General features: G+C 41.4%; 1 protein-coding gene and 1 long non-coding RNA gene across 2 annotated transcripts in view; one reads left to right on the plus strand and one right to left on the minus strand.

Moving 5' to 3' along the window:
• CLIC5 (chloride intracellular channel 5) overlaps nucleotides 1-20,070 on the plus strand; it is a 174,997-nt gene that overhangs the window by 38,362 nt on the left and 116,565 nt on the right. The window lies entirely within an intron of this gene.
• LOC144232140 (uncharacterized) overlaps nucleotides 2,980-20,070 on the minus strand; it is a 26,620-nt gene continuing 9,529 nt past the window's right edge. The window contains exon 5 of the long non-coding RNA XR_013335318.1: nucleotides 2,980-3,468. This is a non-coding gene — a long non-coding RNA (uncharacterized LOC144232140). The remainder of the gene's footprint in view (nucleotides 3,469-20,070) is intronic.

Here is a 20,070-nt window from a genome sequence, read left to right on the forward strand (position 1 = left end):
GGAGGATGAACCCCCAAGTCCCCAACTCTGTGAGTGTTTCGTGAAGTCATACTTGCTCTGAGTCAGTCCAGTGTGACTCATGCTTCCCACATCTGCAGCGGAAGGAAGGGAAGGAAGCAAGAAAAATAATAATAGCTTGGGTGTTATTGTATCAAATAAAGTAAATTTCTCTGTGTTTCGCCAGATGGTAAAATTATAGAAACCAATTTTTGCAAAAATGTAAAATGCAGTAGGCAGAACCAAGTGTTTTGTTCTCTTAATTTTTCAAAGACTGTCATTAAGAAAATAAAAGGTTTATTTTCTGACCTCTTACCTATTCAAAAGGGGCAGCTAATTCTTCTGGCAAACTTTGTGGAAACTTGACACACAAGTCTTGAGCGTTGCATTAAAAATGCAAGAGGGCATTCTACTCTCAGAGGAGAGCAGGGGAGGGGGGGCTGTGTGCTCACTGCTCCAGGTCAGCAAATGAAGAATTATTTATTTATGGAAAGTGGGGCTAGGTGTCAGCGGGGTTCTGGGGAAGCAGCAAGCCTGAGAAGGAAGCGGCCAAACACAGCGGATGAATTTCCTCAACCCTGATGACCTATGCAAGAGTTTTGAATTCAGTTTTCATTACCAGTGATTTTTCAAGCTGTATTTTGGATTCTAGCTGCTGATTTCCCACTTTATTTGACTCTAGTGGGATAAAATGTAGACGGTTAGTGAAAGCTAACTGTGCTGTAATCTTAGGAATCACTGGGTCTGCATTTTTACACCTTTAATAACTTTATTGTCCCCCAAAGACAAACCAAGGAAGAGAAATAGATGACTGATCAATGAAAGAATCAGGTTACCCAAAATGTTCTCATCCAGGCTCACCTGAAGAAATCCAGACCCCTAGCACTGACAAATAGATCTGTTCTCTGTGTGTCAAGTGAAAGATGACCAAGTCTCCATTTACATTTCACCTGCGACGTGAAAGCTCGTGATGATAACTAAAGCAAAAGAATTCAGAGCCACAGCGTAACATTTCCAAATGTATTTAAATTTTTGGAGAGGCTTACTTTTTTTTAAAAAAAGTTTTTAATATTTATTTTTTTTTGAGGGGGGGAGAGAGAGAGAGAGATGGAGCGCGAGTGGGGGAGGGGCAGAGAGAGAGGGAGCCACAGAATCTGAAGTAGGTTCCAGGCTCTGAGCTGTCAGCACAGAGCCCGATGAGGGGCTCGAACCCACGAACCGCGAGATCGTTCGCCGTGGTTGGCCACTTAAAGAACTGAGCCACCCAGGCACCCTGGGAGAAGGCTTACTCTTGAACAGTGATGACGCAGGTAAAATCTGCAGTTTCCATGTACTACCTCCTGCGTCTCCTCCCCTCCCTTCTCTTTGCACACCTTCTTCGAGCATTACTCTTGGAAAAACATCTGGCAAGTACAGTCATGTCAAGGCATAAATATGGTTTGAGGTGCTTATTTTTATCCCGATGTTTGCTTTTTTTTTTTTTAATTAATCAAAAAGACTCCAACTATAGCAAGGAATTCCTTCCAAAAACTTCAATCCCCAAAAGTTTGATAAGGAAAGAACCCCTGACGTTTTGCAAGGAAGGAAGCCCTAAGTGGCATTCCAGGGATGACCGTTTACTGTACTTACGCCAGCTTTTGATTTGGGCAACACTCCCTAGAGACATCAAGCATGATTTCGCCCCCCAGATTCCAGTTGGGGAAGCCTTTACTCTCAGCCGTAACACAAGTATGCCCAAGTAGGCATCGTGTCTTAGCTTTGCCAAGCCCGTGGCACCTAGCGGGGAACACTGCACGCAGCAGGCGGGGCCATCACCCGGCGAGTCTAGGAGCTGAAGGATGGACCGTCATTCCTTCTGAGCCTGCGGGGACAAATGATCATGCCCTATGCAAGTTAGATACAGACAGCGTCTCCGCCTTACCTTGGTGCCGTGTGCCAACAGACGAGGGAACTGTGCTGGGGAAGTAAAGGAAACGTGGGTGAAGGGAATTTCTCTCCTCCTCCTCTCCATGGTTCAGATGTTTTACTTCTGGCCTGTCCTTGATGCGGATCCTAACCTCAACCTCTTCTAAGTGGTACCTCCAACTTCGAAGCAACTCTCCCATCTCCCTAACTAGAACATTAGGAATTTGCCTTATTCGATTTGGCAGCACAAAAGACAAAAAATTAGTCTAACCGTCATACCCCCATTACCTCAAGTCTTTCTCTCTCTTAATCTGTCCTTTTTTAAAGTTTATTTAATTTTTTTTTGAGAGAGAGCGAGAGAGCAGGAGAAGGGCAGAGAGAGAGGGAAAGGGAGAATGTCAACCAGGATCTGCAATGACAGCCCCAATGTGGGGCTTGAACCCATGAATCGTGAGATCATGACCTGCGCCAATACCAAGAGTAGGATGCTTTACCGACTGAGCCACCCGGACACCCCTCTCTCGTAATTCATCTTGGTCACATTTTCTATAGTCACAGGTGTTTGAGAACATGGCGGATAAACACATGAAAAAACCTGGTCTATTTTTACGGTCCAATTCTTTGCCTGCCACAAGTGTGATTCTGGGCTAGCTACTTAAAGCTCCTAATTCCGATTTTCCTCATCTTACATGCCTTACAAGGCTTTTGTAAGGGGTAAATGAGCCAATGGCTATAAATCACCTAGCACAGTACCTGGCACCCAGAGAGTACTCAATACATGTAAGCCATCCTCCTCCTCATCAATAATATCATCACCACTCCATCCAGGAGCAACTGGTTGGTGCTAGTAAGGCAATCATTCAGTAGGATTCACGAGTGGCCTAGGTAGAGAGTGGACTTCCCCTCAAAACTTTATTTAAAAAATTGTTAAATATTGCATTAATAAAATACTAATGTTTATCTTGCTAAAGTATTTTGGGCAGTGCCTTCATTTCAATGGAAACATCGACAGGTTATATTTTTTTCATGAAATAGGTTAAACTTATATTTGAAATAACTAAACGGATCATTCTGAGTTTTCAAAAATTGCTTATTGAAACTCTCTGTGAATTTGACACCTCTAAATATACCCTTACCTTACGCTGTCAGTCAGCGACTGTACCCCCTGGCAACACAAACTAGTAAGCAAGGGAGAATGCGTGCCCAGAGGTGTTTGTTTGGGCCTCCCACTCGATGAGATGGTGTTTTGTCCAGCGAAAGAGCAGGCCGTGGAGAAAAAGTCTGGGTCTGAAGTCTGGACTTTAGCTTTGTCTCTGCCACTAAAGAATGATGGAGTGACCTTTGGACAAGCTCCTCACCTCACCATTCTGCATCCTCACCTGGCAAAGAGGCACTTAGACTTGATACCCTCATTCCCCTTGGGCTTGGACGGTTTGTGTTTTGTTTATGATGTATTTACTTCTCTCCTTTTCTTTCCATTTTCCCATTGCAAAGGCAAGGCCAAGGTGGTAACAAGCAGGAAAACAGCGCCCTCTAGGGTGTTTCAGAGGCGTAGCTGTGTAGAGGCTGTGAGAAGATGAAAAACACCCGGGTTAGGGTGGGAGATTCTGAATGTCCTAAGGCTTACAGTTACCTGTCCCACTTCTTTTTCTTTTTTCTTTTGCCCACCTCATTTCTTAAGTGGACCTTACAATGTTGCTTCTACCTTGGTGGGTTGAAATAAATTCGTTTTGAAAAATTCCAAACCCCCAAAGGAAGAAAACTAGCAAACACGAAAGTTAAAACCCTAGAGAAAACTTGGAGGTGCAGAAACCCAAGTCAAATGAGAAATGAATGAAAACTCAGAGAGATCAGCTTGTTTATTTTCAAATATAAGCGTAACACATTTAATGAGGAGCTAGAACCTTTTGATGTTTCCATTGAGAGAATTAAGACAGGGTTCAGAATACTTGAACAAGATAAACATGAGTATTATATTAATGCAATATTTAAATTTTTTAAAATAAAGTTTTCAGGGGAACTCCATTTAAGTTTTTATTTTTTGAGTTTATTATTATCCTCCCCAAAATGAAGCAAAAATCAATAAAAAGGAACATAATTGTCTCCTAGACAAAAGAGACACAGAATGTCACAAATTACCTGATCTAATGCTCCGTTGGATAGATGGAGAGGCTAGTAACCCAGTGCTTTTATATTTAATCCAGAGTTCTTGATAATTTCCGGAAGAGTACATAGACTAGTAAGAGCAATGCTAATATTCAGTGTAAATAACAACGAACATGAACTCATTAGGAATCAAGCATCCTGTGCCACATTTTGTAGGGAGTATCTCATTTAACCCTTGCAATAACTCAATGAGTTCATTATCATCGTTTTTTCCCCTTTACAGCTGGAGAAATGAGGGCATGGGGGAGTCAAGTAACTACCCTCAAATTTACAATTTAGTACTTCTGGGCCTTCCATACACAACCACAAATCTATCCCACATTCAAATTCATAGATGTACACTCAGCTAGATGCCGTGAAGCTTTTTGGGACCTCTCTGTTTCATTTTGAAACAAAAAATTATTTTGGTTCTGAAAGCTCTCCCTGACCATTGCGAGGACAAAATGAGTCACAGAGAGTTGGGAGGAGCCCTAAAGGATGGGTGGTAAATGGGCCCCAAGGAAGGGATGGGAGGTGGCTGGCCTTGGAATTGATCAGTGAGAGGCCAGCTCTTTGGAGTGAGGTATAGCTACAAGTCCCATGAAAATCTTTCATAAAAATTAAGGATCCATTAAGCAAGTATGTATATAAAAGGAAAAAGCTAAATTCATATTGAACTTATACAAAACTCTATGCACACGTATTTATATTTTCTTCTGTTCTTTGGTAAAAGCACACAAACACACACTGACTATTCAAACACATAGCTCTGTGCTGTTCTAACACCATTTTTTTCATATGCATATTTCCTTTATGTTTCACTTTAAATAACTACATGATATTATTTCATCAGCTTGATGTATCATCATTTGCTTAGTCATTTCCCTATTGTTGAAGCGCCGGATTGTTCCCAGCTATAAATAGCATTGCTATACCATTTCCAGACCACTTTTAATTTGGGGGATTTTTTTTCTGATCTATACTCCCAGGGGTTTAATTTCTGTGTCAAAGCGTACAATATATCAGCTTTCACTGTATCTTGCTAGATTGCTTTCTGTGAAGGCTAAAATGTAAATTACAAGGCCAATAGCATTGAATTTTTAGCATTCTATTTTTCTGATTTATCCACCAAGAAATGTTATTTATCATTGTAAGTGTTTTTACCCTCCCGCCGCCGCCACCACCGCCCCTGACATCACAACCACACCCCTGATCATTACCTTTGCCAAGACAACCAAAAGCAACACCATTACGATCATCAGGTACCTTCACTGTCAATCCCAACACCATTGTCATCATCCATCCCCACTGTCACCATCAGCTTCAAAATGCCACCACAACACAGTCACCGACATCACGAGCGGTTTCATCAACAACCCCCACTCCCCGCGTCTCCATCGCTCACTGCCACCATCATCATCAGATCCACCAACAACACCAGCACGACGGCCACCATTACTTTTATAACCGCTGCCCTCCCCATGATCAGCTATTGTCACCATAATCGTCACCAACATCAGCAGCACCATCATCACTATATGCCACATACCATTATTGAAGACAATCAGTATGTGTTAAGTACTGTACTAAGTGTTTACTTACACTAATCGTTTGTCCTCACAATAACCCTGCTAGGTGTATAATAGCCTCCTGTTGCTGCCTGGAAAGCTAATGTTGAGAAATTGGGACTTCTGGTCAAGGATATGGCTAGAACATGGCAAAGCCAAGATCTTTATCTGTATTAGTCAGACTCCAAAGCCCGTTTTCTGTACTGCCAATGCCTACATTTACACTAATTGCCGTTCAGTGGTCTTTCAAAGTTCTTTTGTCTACATCTTTTTAGTTGCTATTGAACTTGAGCATTTTTCCATATGGTGATTTATTGTCTACACTTCCTTGTGTGTAAACCTTCCTGTGACCTCATTTTGAATGAAAGCTGAATAATGACCTCAAATAATTAGATCAGTTCTTTATTTTTCTATAGTAAAACTTTTCCTTTAACATTTATAACATATACTCTCTTCACACACACACATTTATTTTTTATTTTAGAGAGTAAGTGCAAGTGGGAGGGAGGGGGCAGAGGGAGAAAGAGATCAAAGCAGGGCTCAATCCCAAGACCCTGGGATCATGACCTGAGCTGAAATCAAGAGTCAGGTGCTCAACCGACTGAGCCACCAGGCGTCCTTTCTCACTTATATTTTAACTTTTAAGCTCTTTTGGTTTTTTGATGTTATAACACTTATTTTATGACTAATTATAATATTAGAGAATCAGAAATGTTTCTTCCTTTTTTAGTTGGAAATAATATACTTACTTTCTTCTAGTTTTCTTATGTTCATCATTTTGCTTTGACCAAAATTTATTGTAAGTCTATGATAGGAGTATGAATCCAATATATTCTCTGTACGTGATTTGACTGTGTCCATGTTCTGAATCATGATTATTTCTTGCATTTGTATATTCTATTTTTTCATGTAGTAAGTTCTTATAATAGTTTTAATTTACTTTTGAACTATATATTCTATCTTATCATTTCTTCCTGCTTTTAATCGATTATCACATAGTTTTGGTAATGGTCACTTGTTTTAAAATCTAGAAAGGAAATCATTGCTCCTTTTGGAAGAAAGTTTTTGGTATTTTTTCCTGCTTGTTTTTCTGGAGAAATCTTAAAATCAGATTTTATAAAATACACGATGGAAGCTTTAATTGTTATCATATGAACAGAGAGGTTGTTACTTTAAGAATATTCGATTTTCCATTCATGAATAAGATTTAGTTTTCCATTATTTTTCCTTTCAAAATCATTTTCTTATTTGGAGCCAAATTATTATCTAAGCAGTTCATGGTATTTTTATCACAAGAGTACATAGATTTTACAAGCAATATGAAGTTATTCATCACCTAAGTATCAGGATACAAGTAATTTTAGTGAATTTATCTTTTCTAATGTGTCAGCTTTTGCTCTAACTGCAAAATCTAAGATACACAGGTCAGATACCATGACATTTTTTCTGTCACTTGAAAAGCATTTTATTATCCAACTTAATAAAAACAATGACATGTTCTTGAAAGCCAAAATGTTTCAGAAAGGCATGGCCCCCAGATGAACCAATATGGGAAAGACAGGGTCTCCTAGCACATGGATATCCATTAATGGAAACCAACTTTGGACGAGCCTGCTGAGTTTCTAGAAAACTGTCAGGTGATTTTTGATGCCACTAAACTTCCTTTTCTCCAAGTTCTCTCTTGCCATTGTCTGGGACTCCTATGTACTGACTTTAGCAGAGAGTAGCAGTCAAGACTGGGGTGTAAGCTGCCAAAATCATCACAGGGATGGGCCCCTGGGAGGTCAGGCCTTGTTTGCTCCTTTTCTCCGAGAGATAGAGCACTACCTCCTCCCCCCAGGCACTAATGGGATCTTGGGGTTTGAGGACCCACCTGGGTAAGCCCCTCTGAAAGGCAGCATTCTTAAGTTTGGAGATTAAATTTTGCAGTCACAGCAGAAGTACGTGCGTCCAACATTCATTTATTTCTTCAACAAATACTACTGAGCCATGCAATCCACCAACTGTGGATAAAACATCTGTTCTCCATCTTTTTTTAATCTATGAATATGAAAAGGGAGAAATAAAGGCCATTGGATCAGGTTTGCTCCTGGGTCCCTTTCACTTTAGAATTAGGATGTTCGCTATCACAGAATGGGTACTTTAGAGGTCGGGTCAATGAGCTCTGCCAAATAAAAAACTAATATTAGTGGGTGAGCCCTATGAGCACAATAGGTCCTGGGCTTGGTCTGAAGAGCCAGGTCTCAGCCTCTAACTCTGAGGCTCCTTGTCACCAGCTTAATCTTCTCAATACAATTTCCGTGTCTTCTACCCACTGAGTGATTTGCCTTTTGGTAAATTGGTGGCCAAATACCAGTCCTTCCTGTGATTCTCCAGTTATATGTTCCTTGTACTTTTATCCACCCAGCGATGACCACATCCCTACTCCACACCCAGGATGGGCAAGAACCGTTCAGTAAACTAAGGAAGCCAGCCCTCTGATGTCAGTGCCATTCCGTAGATGGTCTGTTCGCTTACTGACTCATTCCTTTTTGCTTCCATTAATTTCTTACAGAACACAGCCTTCATTTCCTGCCCCCACATACCTTATTTTGCCCTGAAACACAACGGAAGTAATTCGTTCTTCCAAGGTTGCCAATGATCTCTTTCAGTGTATAAACTGAGACCAAGAGATTGTGCTTTTGATTTTTGTGCCAAAATCAAGGTTTGGATATCCATTTAGGAAAGAATTCCTTAGTACTGTGGTGAGTAAAAGAAGAAATAATTAATAGTCAGTCACCAGCCTGAATGGCGATGTCTCCTTCTTATGGAGACATTTCTTGAATATTCATGAGGGACGCAAAAGAGGTAAAATGTAGCACCTGCAGGAAATGTTAGAGATATACAAACATTGAATCATTACACTGTATACCTGAAACTAACATAATGTTATATGTTAGTTATATCTCATAATTTTTTTAATGTTAAGAGCTGAGGTTAAATAAGAGTTATTAAACTAAAGATGAAAAATAATTTTTTTGAATTTTTTCCTGCTTGTTCTTCTGCAAGAGTCTTAAAATCAGTTTTTTCAGTTTTTATAGAATATACTCTGGAGACCTCAATTATTGTCTTATTTGTAATTTTGGAGTAAAGAGACCGACAAAGAATTTGGAAGGAATTCCCAAGGCTAAGACTTCCTGCATTATTTTCAAAACAAGCTATTACAGCTATTATACTGCGAAACACATAAGGTTTATAAAGGTTCACCTCTTGGGAATCCACTAATAAAATAATTGATATTCTGAAAGGCCACTGAGTTTGTTCAACACCCATTCATTTACTTGACAAATGCTTCCTGAGCATGATCCTAGCACTGACTGTGCTCTGTGAGCAAATGAAAAAAACTATGAAACATTGTCCTTAACCTCAAAGACATGGCGGTGGAGTTGAGGAGACAAGATTTACAGAGCGAAAGGAGAGATGTATAATAGAACACAGCTGAAGATTAAACAGCCAGGATAAAAAGAAATAAATTGGCAAAAGTTAAAATAAGTGCTGAATGAAACTGCTAAAAGCGACCCTGAGTTTCAAAAGAAATAAATCACTGTAGGCTGAGAGGCTCAGAAAAGTCTCCCTGGAAAGGTAGGACTTTAGCATTTGAACACAGGGAGGGCATAGGCAAGGTCATGAATGAAGAAGCTATTGAAAACCCATGCGGGCTACGGACACAGCCCCTCCTGGGTCACCTGGAGCCCCAGCCTAATAAGTGGCTTGACTAACCATGCAAAATGACTGGGGACTTCTGCCCAAATGGCCACAGTGAGAGCCCGGGATGGATGCAGTGCGCACAGGCTTGATGCAGGTCTACAGCAGAGTTTTCAAATGCAGTTCTGGGAGATTCAACATCCAGAGGCAAATAAACCCAAATGATAGGAGAGACGGAGTCGCTGATAGGAGAGGGGAGACAGTTGTGTCATTTAAAAGGAGCTGAAGCATGGGATGAGTGCCAGGTAGCTGTTAAACAACACATTTGTGTGAACAGTACATTCTGAAACAAATGGCTGTACTTGTCCTAATCAAAGTGACTTTTGCTTAAAGGAAAACATTTTCTGCTTCATTAGCGCTTTTTTCTTCTTCTTTTTTTAAATGTATAGATTTCTAATTATATATATATTTTAAAGTTTATTTATTTTTAGAGAGAGAGAGTGAGAGAGTGGGTTGAGGCAGAGAGGGAGGAAGAGAAAAAATCCCAAGCAGGCTCCACACTGTCAGCACAGAGCCCTATGTGGGGCTTGAACTCACGAACCATGAGATCATGGCCCAAATCATAGTCAAATACTTAACTGACTGAGCCACCCAGGCACCTTTCTCTTTTCTTCTAATATTCATCAAAGACTCAAAAATTTCTGCTGTCTTTTGAAGAAAAAGTCACAGCACGATATAAAATAGGGAAGAGGGAGTGGCTATTAGCAGCCAAGACACCCGAGTTCCTAGCCTGGTCTTGCCCTTGATATTCTTTGAAACTTGAGACTTGTCACTTTAACTTTTTAGATCTGCATTTTCCCCCCACAAGATGACGGTGATATCATCTACCTTAATTATTTTACAGGGTTATTTGGGATGAAGTAAAATGATACGGGTAAAAATGTATAATGTGTTGAGCCTGTAGGTCAAATGAAATAATTTCACATTCTTTATGTCATTGAATGCTGAAGACAATAGCTCATATTAAGTATTCGTAGCTCTATTCATCAATAAGGAAACGAACAATATGGAGGGCTTAAATGATTTGCTCAACACCACACAGCGATTGCAATCCAGCTCTCCAAACCTTAGTAGCTACTCTCTCCTTTAATGCCCACGTGACACAGTTTGAGCCCACACCCAAATGCCTGCTCTGTCCTTCATCAGCTAGGGGCTGCTTCTGCTTTGAGAAAGGTCTGAGACACAAAGTTGAGAGAGTAGGCCTTGAGGTGAGATGTTAGTCTGTGTCAAGCTCACAGGGCACCGTCCAACACAGTAAGGCAGGAAACAGGGATGGATTGAAGATGTGATGCAGTACCTGAAGCATGGGCTCCCACCACCCATATGTGCGTAGACAACGTGTTACATGTCTCACCCTGAAGCACCTGAATTAGGATTATTTCCTGGCTCAGGGCTTCCTGGAGGGTAGGTCTGGCTTTACATCTGTGGGATTAAAAAGAATCTCTAGGGGTGCCTGGGTGGCTCAGTCGGTTAAGAGTCTGACTCTAGATTTCGGCTCAAGTCATGATCTCACAGTTGTGAGATCAAGCTCCATGTCAGGCTCTGTGCTAAGCTCGGAGCCTGCTTAGGATTCTCTCTCTCCCTATCTCTCTGCCCTTCCCCTTCTCATGCTCTCTCTCCCTCAAAATAAATAAACATTAAAAAAATTCTCTTAGGGCGCCTGGTGGCTCAGTCAGTTAAGCATCCGACTTTGGCTCAGGTCATGATCTCACAGTTCGTGGGTTTGAGCCCCATGTCTGGCTCTGTGCTGACAGCTAGCTCAGAGCCTGGAGCCTGCTTCAGATTCTGTATCTCCCTCTCTCTCTGACCCTCCCCTGCTCACACTGTCTCTCTCTCTCAGAAATAAATAAAAATTTTAAAAATTAAAAAATTCTCTAATAAGCTGCCCATGAGAATCAGCTGAATAGTTTACAAATAATCTCAGAGCCTAGGCTGCACCCCAGACCAGCAACATCAGAAATCTATGATGATGGGAGATGAGAATAACATTTTGAGAGTCCCCATATGCAGCCAAGTTTAAGAACCACTTATCCCACAGAACAGAGGAAGGGTTTCCTTAGCGGCAAATTTGAGCTTCCAGTATTTTAAGATTTTTAGACTTCCAGTAGCTTCCAGAAGCTACTCTGGCATGATATCAAATAGCATCTTTGTTTGTTTGTTTGGTGGGTTTCTGTTATATCAGCAAGTGGTGAATAGAAGTCCTAGGATCTTACCCTAGGTCTTCCTCAAGCAAATCAATGTCACCCTGAAAAATGAATAACCCCTAGTATTAACATAGATTTTATGGCCATATTCTGCTTATTGTTAAAAAGGGCTCTTCAGATGTCATTTAAGGATCAAATGGTAATTTTTAAAAAAGTTTCATTCCTATTATACAGATATATTGGCGGTGATCGGTCTACTGGTTACAATGATGGTCAGCGCAGGAAGGGCAAGGCAGAAAAGACTCTTCCCAGATATAGACAAATCTATAGATAAATACATCTAAGGGTAGAAATTTTATTTTGCAAAGTGATGCTAGGCTTCCACCCTTTGGTATTTCTTCTCCCTCCTCTATTTAGGGTCTTTGTGGAGTTTTGGAACCAAAACTTACGTTCCCTAAACCAACATTGTCAAGGGCCACCAGGTGTGTGTAGACTAAAGGCACAAAGGCTCTGGAGAGCCGCAGGAAGGTGTCCGGCCCCAGACTCTCCTCTCTTCTTTCCCTCTGCTGTCACGGCGATGGAGCTTCAGGGGCATGAGGATCACGAGGAGCTTATCAAAAGTGTAGTTTCCTGGCCCCACCCTCAGATTCAGTGTTTCTGGGAAGAGCCCAGTGAGATGTGTTTTTAAGAAGCGCCCTAAGTGATTCTGGTTCAGACTGTCCTAGGAAACTCCTCTGGCCCCCATACCCTGTAGGATTGCTGGCCTTTATGTCATCAGTTGCCTTCTCCTGGGATGCCCTTTTAAAATGCAGATATGACTGCAGCCTGACTCGCCAAGTTCCTCTCTGTGGGCAGATGTGAGGATTTCCATGTGTGTTAATTAAATGGACAAGGGGATGGGCCGCCTGGTGGCTCAGTTGGGCAAGCCTCCGACTCTTGATTTTGGCTCAGGTCATGATCTCACAGTTTGTATGTTCAAACCCTGCATCGGGCTCTGTGCTCCCTGCTTGAGATTCTCGGTCCCCTGCCCCCGCCCTTCCCCCACTCTCTCAAAAATAAATAAATAAACTTAAAAAAAATAAATGGACAAGAGGAAAGTAAGATCTCCTGGTAGGAGAGCTTTGGTAAGGGAAGAGGGTTCTGAATCCAGGGACTCTTGATCTCCACTCAGGTCATGATCTCATGGTTTGTGAGTTCAAGCCTCAAGTAGGGTTCTGTGCTAACAACACAGAACCTGCTTGGGGTTCTGTATCTTCCTATCTCTGCCCTTCCCCTATTCACTCTCTCTTTGTCTGTCTCTCAAAATAAATAAAACTTAAAAAAAAAAAGAAAAGAAAAGACACCTTCTGGTAAAAATAAGTCAGATAATGTACAAAGTAAAAATTGTAAAAAGCAAAAATTGTAATGTTCTCCCTCCTAATCCAACTATTCTGAAATGACCATTATTCACAGTTTATGTGTAGTGCTCCAGACAATATATATAAGATTATATATATTTTACAAAAAATGGAAAAACACACACATGTACTTTTCCATAATTTGTTTTCTCTTTCATTTAACAATGTATTCTGACATCTTTCCATGTCATGGAAAAGAACTCCATATATGCTCTTTCTGTGATATCCTTCATTATATGGATGTACCCAATGTACCTGATCAAACTTCTGATGGACATTTAGTCCCCTTCCAGTTTTTTCTTATTTCAAACAATGATGCAGTGAGCACCTTAGACCCTTTTTCACTTAAGGGTTTCTTATCAATGGGCCTGTTGAGTCTTCATATGACCTAATTATGTCTTCACATTTGATAGATAACTAGGGTGCATGGGTGGCTCCATCAGTTAAATGTCTGACTTCTGCTCAGGTCACGATTTCATGGTTCATGAGTTGGAGCCCCGCATCGGGCTCTATGCTGACAGCTCAGAGCCTGGAGCCTCCTTCCGATTCTGTATCCCTCTCTCTTTGTCCTTCCCTTACTCTCATTGTGTCTCTCTTTCTCTCTCAAAAATAAATAAACATTAAAAAAATTCATAGATAACTGACCTCCAAAGGGTTGTGCCAATATACACTCCCTACTCGTACTGCATACTTGCTCACAACTTTTTTCATGAGTCTTTAACATTGTTTTTTTACCAATTAAGGAAGTGAGAAAGTATCTCATTGGTACAATTTCAGTTTTGTAGTTAAGTGGTGTGCTTTTTCAGATATTTATCATCCTTGTGTCCCTGCGAACAAACTGTTCATATCTTTTACCTAGGAGCCAAGGCTCGTCTTGTGTTGTTATACACTGTGTTTTCTTATTTTCATCGTGGCATCTGCTGGTAAGCAGCAAATGGTCATGTGCCACAGAGAGCAAATCCACAGAGAGGGGGAAGAGCAAGGGGCTCATTTTCCAATTTTAGTATATGTGCTGCCAAAGCAAGCACGAGGGACTCATTTTCCACTTCTTCAAGATATCAGAACCAGCAGCTTCTTAAAAACCACTGCTTATACGGTTCGGTGTGTAAACTTTAAGAACTGGAGCAACGTGTTACATTCTGCAAAGCACAGTGACTGGAATGAAATAAAATCTTGTCATTTGTCAAACAAATGAGTGATTGTAGACAGATAGACCAGTCTAGACACATACTATGTGCCTGGCTTTGTGCTGGGTGCAGGGACACACACATAAGAAACACCGGTCCTTCTTTCAAAAAGTTAGAAGATTTGTTGGGCTGTGGACGGGTAAAGTGATCATTATAATGCTAGAAGTGATTAATGGAGGGATGAGTAGATGTCTTCTGTTCTTGAAGGTCTTAAATCTAGAAGGCAGAAGATTCATAAAGAATTTCAATGTAATAGTACAAGAGTAGAGGTTTGCATGCAGTGTTATGGAGGCATGGGTTTCAAGGATGAGAAAGAGTTAGCTGAATGAGGAAATGTGAGGAAAGGCAAATAATGGAAGCAAAGACATGGAGGTACAGCATGGCAGGGTGTGTACTTAGGAAATCAAACCATGTTAGGATTCCCAGAATCTCTGGTGACTCAGGACAGAGGAGTCCCGATGAGCAGATAGGTCACAACCCATCACATCATGCCAAGGAGCGTGATCCAGGCTGACCTGCCAAAGGGCCTCTAGCAAGGGTTAGGTGATCTGCCATGCATTGTAACGGCTCACCCTGGCTGTCAGGCAGAAGGTCGATTTGAGGAGCGAGGTGGGTGGTCAAGAGAGAGTGTGGTCAGGAATATTCTGTGACCATCTGGGCATGAAGCAATGCAGCTGCAGTTAACAAGGATGAAAAGTAGAGAGATTTGGGTAGGGACTTGGTAATTAATTGGATCTGGGATGATGAAGGAATTAAATGAAAATAGGGGCTTGGTTTCTGGTTTGGGTGACTGAATAGATGACAGTGTCACTGACAAAGAGAGTACAGGATTAAGAGAGGATTTGGGGAAGAAGGTTACTAGCGTGGCATTTTGGAAATGTTGTCCTTGAGGAAACACCCAAGGGGTATATCCCATGAGTAGTTACATACTGGGATGAGGCTCTCAGCGAACGGATGAAGGCTAAAAGTTACAGTCTGGGAATGAATGAATGAATTCTGGATGGCATTGGATTTCAAGGCAGGGGCCTTCATGAGCCTCACCCATAAGTCACTTATAACCCGGCACAACATCAAGGTAAGTTTATTTTCCCTTCGAGGGCCCATCACAACCGCAGGTCTGGATGGATCGGTGTGGCCCAGATCCTTGAAGTCCTTTTGATGCTAACGGGGGCAGGGGGAGCCCAGCAGTGCATTCTTACAGTTGAGTGAGGACGAACTCCTCCCCCATCAGTTGTCAGAGTTTCCTTCCCAGAGATTAATTTCACAGCCCAGAAGCAGTTGGCTTGTTGTGGTGGAAGGAAAATGGATTCACTGAGATGGGCGGTAAGGTCAAAGCCAAGGACACTCTTCTTTGTGAGAAGATGGGCTTCCCTGAGTAACGAGATTGGGGAAAGGGTCTCTTTTAACCCTTTATCAGCATGAATTAGTTTCCTGTGCAATATCTGTCAGTTTGAATGACCCAGAGCCTGGCTTTTGGGGAGACAATGCACTGTATAAAGGCACCAAGGTACACCAGAGAGTTAGAGAAGACTGTGCTGGCACTGTTACCTTTTGGTGCAGGGGACGGGGACAAGTTATTCCTCCTCTCTGAATCTGAGTTCCCTGATCTTGTTAACATGGGGATAATAAAGAAAATTTCTGTTCTACTATTTATGACTGTTACTATGACTAAATAAGAAATATTTCTAGAAATTTCATGCAAATGCTAAGGTTGTTTGAAGGTGCGAGACAGAGAACCTACACTTTGCAGGCCTCCGTGTAAACAGCTGTCAAGCGTGTGTGAACTATACTCACTCGTTTGCTCATTTATTCAAGCCACTTATTGAATAAATGCTCATTGAGTGCCTACTCGGTATGAGATACGAGGGATAAAAAGAGAATGGAAAAGACACGGAAGAATCATAAATGCATACTACTCAGTGAAAGAAGCCAGTCTGTAAAGACTGCCTGTTCTATGATGTAGTGTGACATTCTGGAAAAGGCAAAACTACGGGGACAGTAAAAATATCAGTGGTTCCAAGAAGCTGGAGGGGAGTGAGGGATGAATAGGCAGAACACAGAGGATCTTCAGGGCAGTGAGACCACTCTGTAAGATACCACAGCGGGGGGCACGTGCCATTATACATTTGTCAAACCCACAGAATGTGTGATACCAGGAATACACCCTAATATAAACTATGGACCTTGGATGATGATGATGGTCAGTGTATCTTCACTGATTAATGTACCACTCTGTTGTGGGATGTTGGTAGTCGGGAAGGTGATGCATGAGTGGGGCAGGGAGTATAGGGGAACTCTCTGTACTCACTGTGTACTTTTTCTGTGAACCTAAAACTGCTCTTTCAGAGTCTGTTTTAAAAAGGGGGGCCTGGGGGAGAATGGATTATATATGCCTTATGGGTGCTAGTGGCTTCCTGGAGGAGAGAAGCATGTGATCAGATCTTCAAACAGCCAACAAGGGGAGGCAGAGCTATGCATGCACGCGGTGTGAGCAAGCTCTTTCCCTCTTTATCATTCTGATATTTTGTCTTCATTTGGGACAGGGGCATGCAGAGGGTCAGCACTTGTTCAGACAAGGATCCTCTGATCCTTTATTTACTGCAGGATAGATGTCACTCAGTGGTGGGCAACTGTGACTGCCGTGTGATCTCCCAGGACAAGGGCAAGGGGTCTTGGCCGGTCAGCACCCACATGATGGGCCCACATGCATCTCTGTGACCAGAGGGAAGGAGCAGAGGAGCCGGCTTTGACTTGTGAACTTGGCCAGACCACTTTGGCAAGGCTGTTTTGCCCTTTAATTTGGCGACTTTTTCCAGAGAGCTGGTGCCGTGAGTAAGGCAGAGCTTAGGTCAGCAGTTTGACCTTTTGGGCCTTAACATTGGAGGTTTCATGAAGGTCATTAAGTCTGGTGTCTACTGAGGGAATTGCCCTGTGCTGTGTCGAAGGGAGACAAATGATGGACTTATCATCCTAGGACTTAATTTTTCAAGAGAGGAAAAGGTGATAATGGTTGTGTTTATGAGATCCCCCAAAAAACAAGGTAAAAAAAGAATGAATTTCAATGGAATTGAATGGATTTCAATGCAATTTTCTATGATAAAACGACTTAGATAAAACATCAGCCTTAGGGACTGGGTTTTGCCATCCTGCAGATGTTTTTCCTGTTGTAGATGCAGCTAGTGAGCAAAATCAAAGTGTGAGGGACATTGAGGTGCAAAGCATATATTGCAAAGGAGTCTTAGGTTAATGTCTGTCTTTGTACAAATGTACATTGCAAATCTTTCCAAAGTGCATTTAACTGAAGAAATTCTGAAGCGTTATAGAGCAAGACAACTCAGCATATATTGAGTCGTGCCACCATTATTTCTTCATGATATAACTTTTTCACCAAACGAGAGCCTCTGGGCACATTTTCTCCATCAAGGTATTAATATTCCAAAGGTTTGTCAATGTAATTATGTAGGAAAAGGTAAAAATGGGACCTTGTGGCATAGACCCCTAAAGGGATAGATGGAGTAATTCAAGTTCCATCTTTAGTTTCTCACGCATAAAATAATTTATCCTACCTTAGGGTCCCTCACACATGCTGTTCACTTCTCTCTTCCTTTCTGTCTTCAAATGACCGGCCCCTTTTAAGGTCTGGGCTTAAATGTCACTTCCTTAGATAAGCCTTCCCCATGCATGGCCTAAGGGAGAGGGGGGTTCCCTCATCCTCCACTGTGATTCTTTAGCATTGGAACCCAGATTCCCAGAAAATATCTATCACATTTTATGATTATGCGTCTATTACTTGTTCACATGTTTTTCTATCTCCTACAACATATTGTAAGGCCTATCAGGCAGGTGCTATCCACAGTGTTTCATTCCCCAAGATACACTCAGTGTTTCCAAAAATATTTGGTGCGTAACAGGTGGTCAATGGAAACATGAATGTGGAAATGATGAATTAACTCTGGCCATCGCCGACTCGGTGGGAGAGGACTCATTTGTGAGGCAGCTGGTGTAGACCCAGGGGTAGATCTCTCTCCCACTCTGGTTATGAAAATTTTGGCAATGTGCATCTTTCCTCAATACTGTTAGGTTTATTTCAATTCTGTGTTCTTACAAACACATTGCACCTCTTCAGCTAGAAATACGGTGAAGAGTGGGAGCACCCCACTGTGTTGTAGGCACTGTGAGCTCCTTGCAACAGAGGCTGGGGCTCACTCATACACTTATTCCCCAGCACTGAGCACACTACCTGGCATAGACCATGACCAAGGTATGCTTGCTGAATGTAACTAAAATGAAGTGCTTTCTGCTTTCTCTCTAGGAGAAGGAAATTGAAGCAATTTAAGACAATCCTCTGCTTTTCTGCCCATCAAGCGTTGCAGCAGTAAGGCTAATCTTCCTGGCAGATCATAAAAGATCGCACAGTTAGGAAAAAATATATGACAAAAATAGAATCAAAGCTTTTTTCCTGAATGTAGATTAAAAAGACCCACTTATTACAGTGCCGCAGAGATAGATTTCTTCTGTATCTTCCTAGTTATGAGCAAATAATAAAGCATTAAAATGTTGTATTATGATTCTCTGAGATCTAAAGTAAGGAGACTTATGTATACAAGGAAATAAATGGAAAGGAAAAAAGACTCAAAGAGAGATATGTTTTTAGACTTCTCGAGGAATAATGGACATTTATAACTGTCCGTACCTTTAAGACAGGTTATTTTTAAAATAACAATTTGGTGGGTCGCCTAGGTGGTTCAGTTGGTTAAGCATCCAACTCTTGATTTTGGCTCAGGTCATGGTCTCACGGTTTGTGAATTCAAGCCCTGCATTGGGCTCCATGCTGGTAGAGTGGAGCCTGCCTGGGATTTCCTCTCTTTCTCTGTCTGTCTCTCTCTCTCTGTCTGTCTCTCTCTCTGTGTCTCTCTCTCTCTTTCTACCTCTCTCTCATTACAATCTTTCTCTTCCCCTCCCTACCCAATCCTCCTCACCCAATAAGTAAATAAACTTATAAAAATAAAATAACAATTTGATTAGGCCCATTCTGCCCATTTCCAAGAAGGATTTGCAAGATTCTCAAAAATATTTTGTGCTGTTCTGGAAACAATTTTTTATGTAGCTTAAAGAACTGCTGCTAGAAGAGGGAGACAGTCAGATAAAGGGGGGAGGCCACCCACCGGGGTCAGAGTAACGACAACAGGGTATATATTCCATTCTTTATCATTTAGGACTATTGAGGCCATTAAAAGCAGACACTTGGGAGTCAGACCTGGATTAAAATCCCAACTCTAGAGTTTTCTGGTTAGCTATGCTTGCTGACTAATCCGTGTGTATCAGTTTTCTCTTCTGCAAAATGGAGCAATGATAGTAGCTACCTCATGAACAGGGTTGGAGTGAGGGATTAGGTGAGAAACTGCCTCTGAAACACAGTGCTGCCTTATATGCATTTGGGGGAGAGATAGTTCTTTTGATCTTTGTTTATGGGATAGTCAATATCCTGCACGCATTCTCCATATTACTAAATAATATTATTTAAACTTTACATTAACTTCAGGGAAGGCACTTTTGTCTCCATTTACAGATAAAGAAATTGAGGTTTGGAAGAAGAAAAAAAGAAATTAAGGTTTGGAAGGGTTGATCATCAACGTATAGGGCTAGAACGTGACACAAGCCAAGTCTTGAACTTGGAAGGGTTGGATCCAAGCCCTGTGATCTTTTCACTATGCAAGACATTCTCTGTTGAAAAATAAAATCAATTCATGGAGTCATACTTATATAAGTGTATCATTTATCATACCGCCTTAAATTGACACATAGAGCCTTTCTCTGCAGCTTTGCTATTTTCTGAACATATTTCCACTTTCACTTTGTATTTTAGCTTACAAGCCTGGAAAGACTAAATAGTGCCTATATAGAGGGTCTGGAACTTTAAAAATATGGCTTCTCATTCATCTTAGGATGCAGAATATTTTTTTTTTTTTTTTTTAAAGTGCAT

The sequence above is a fragment of the Crocuta crocuta genome, unplaced genomic scaffold (assembly GCF_008692635.1).
Source record: "Crocuta crocuta isolate KB4526 unplaced genomic scaffold, BGI_CrCroc_1.0 scaffold44, whole genome shotgun sequence".
NCBI lineage: Eukaryota > Metazoa > Chordata > Mammalia > Carnivora > Hyaenidae > Crocuta > Crocuta crocuta.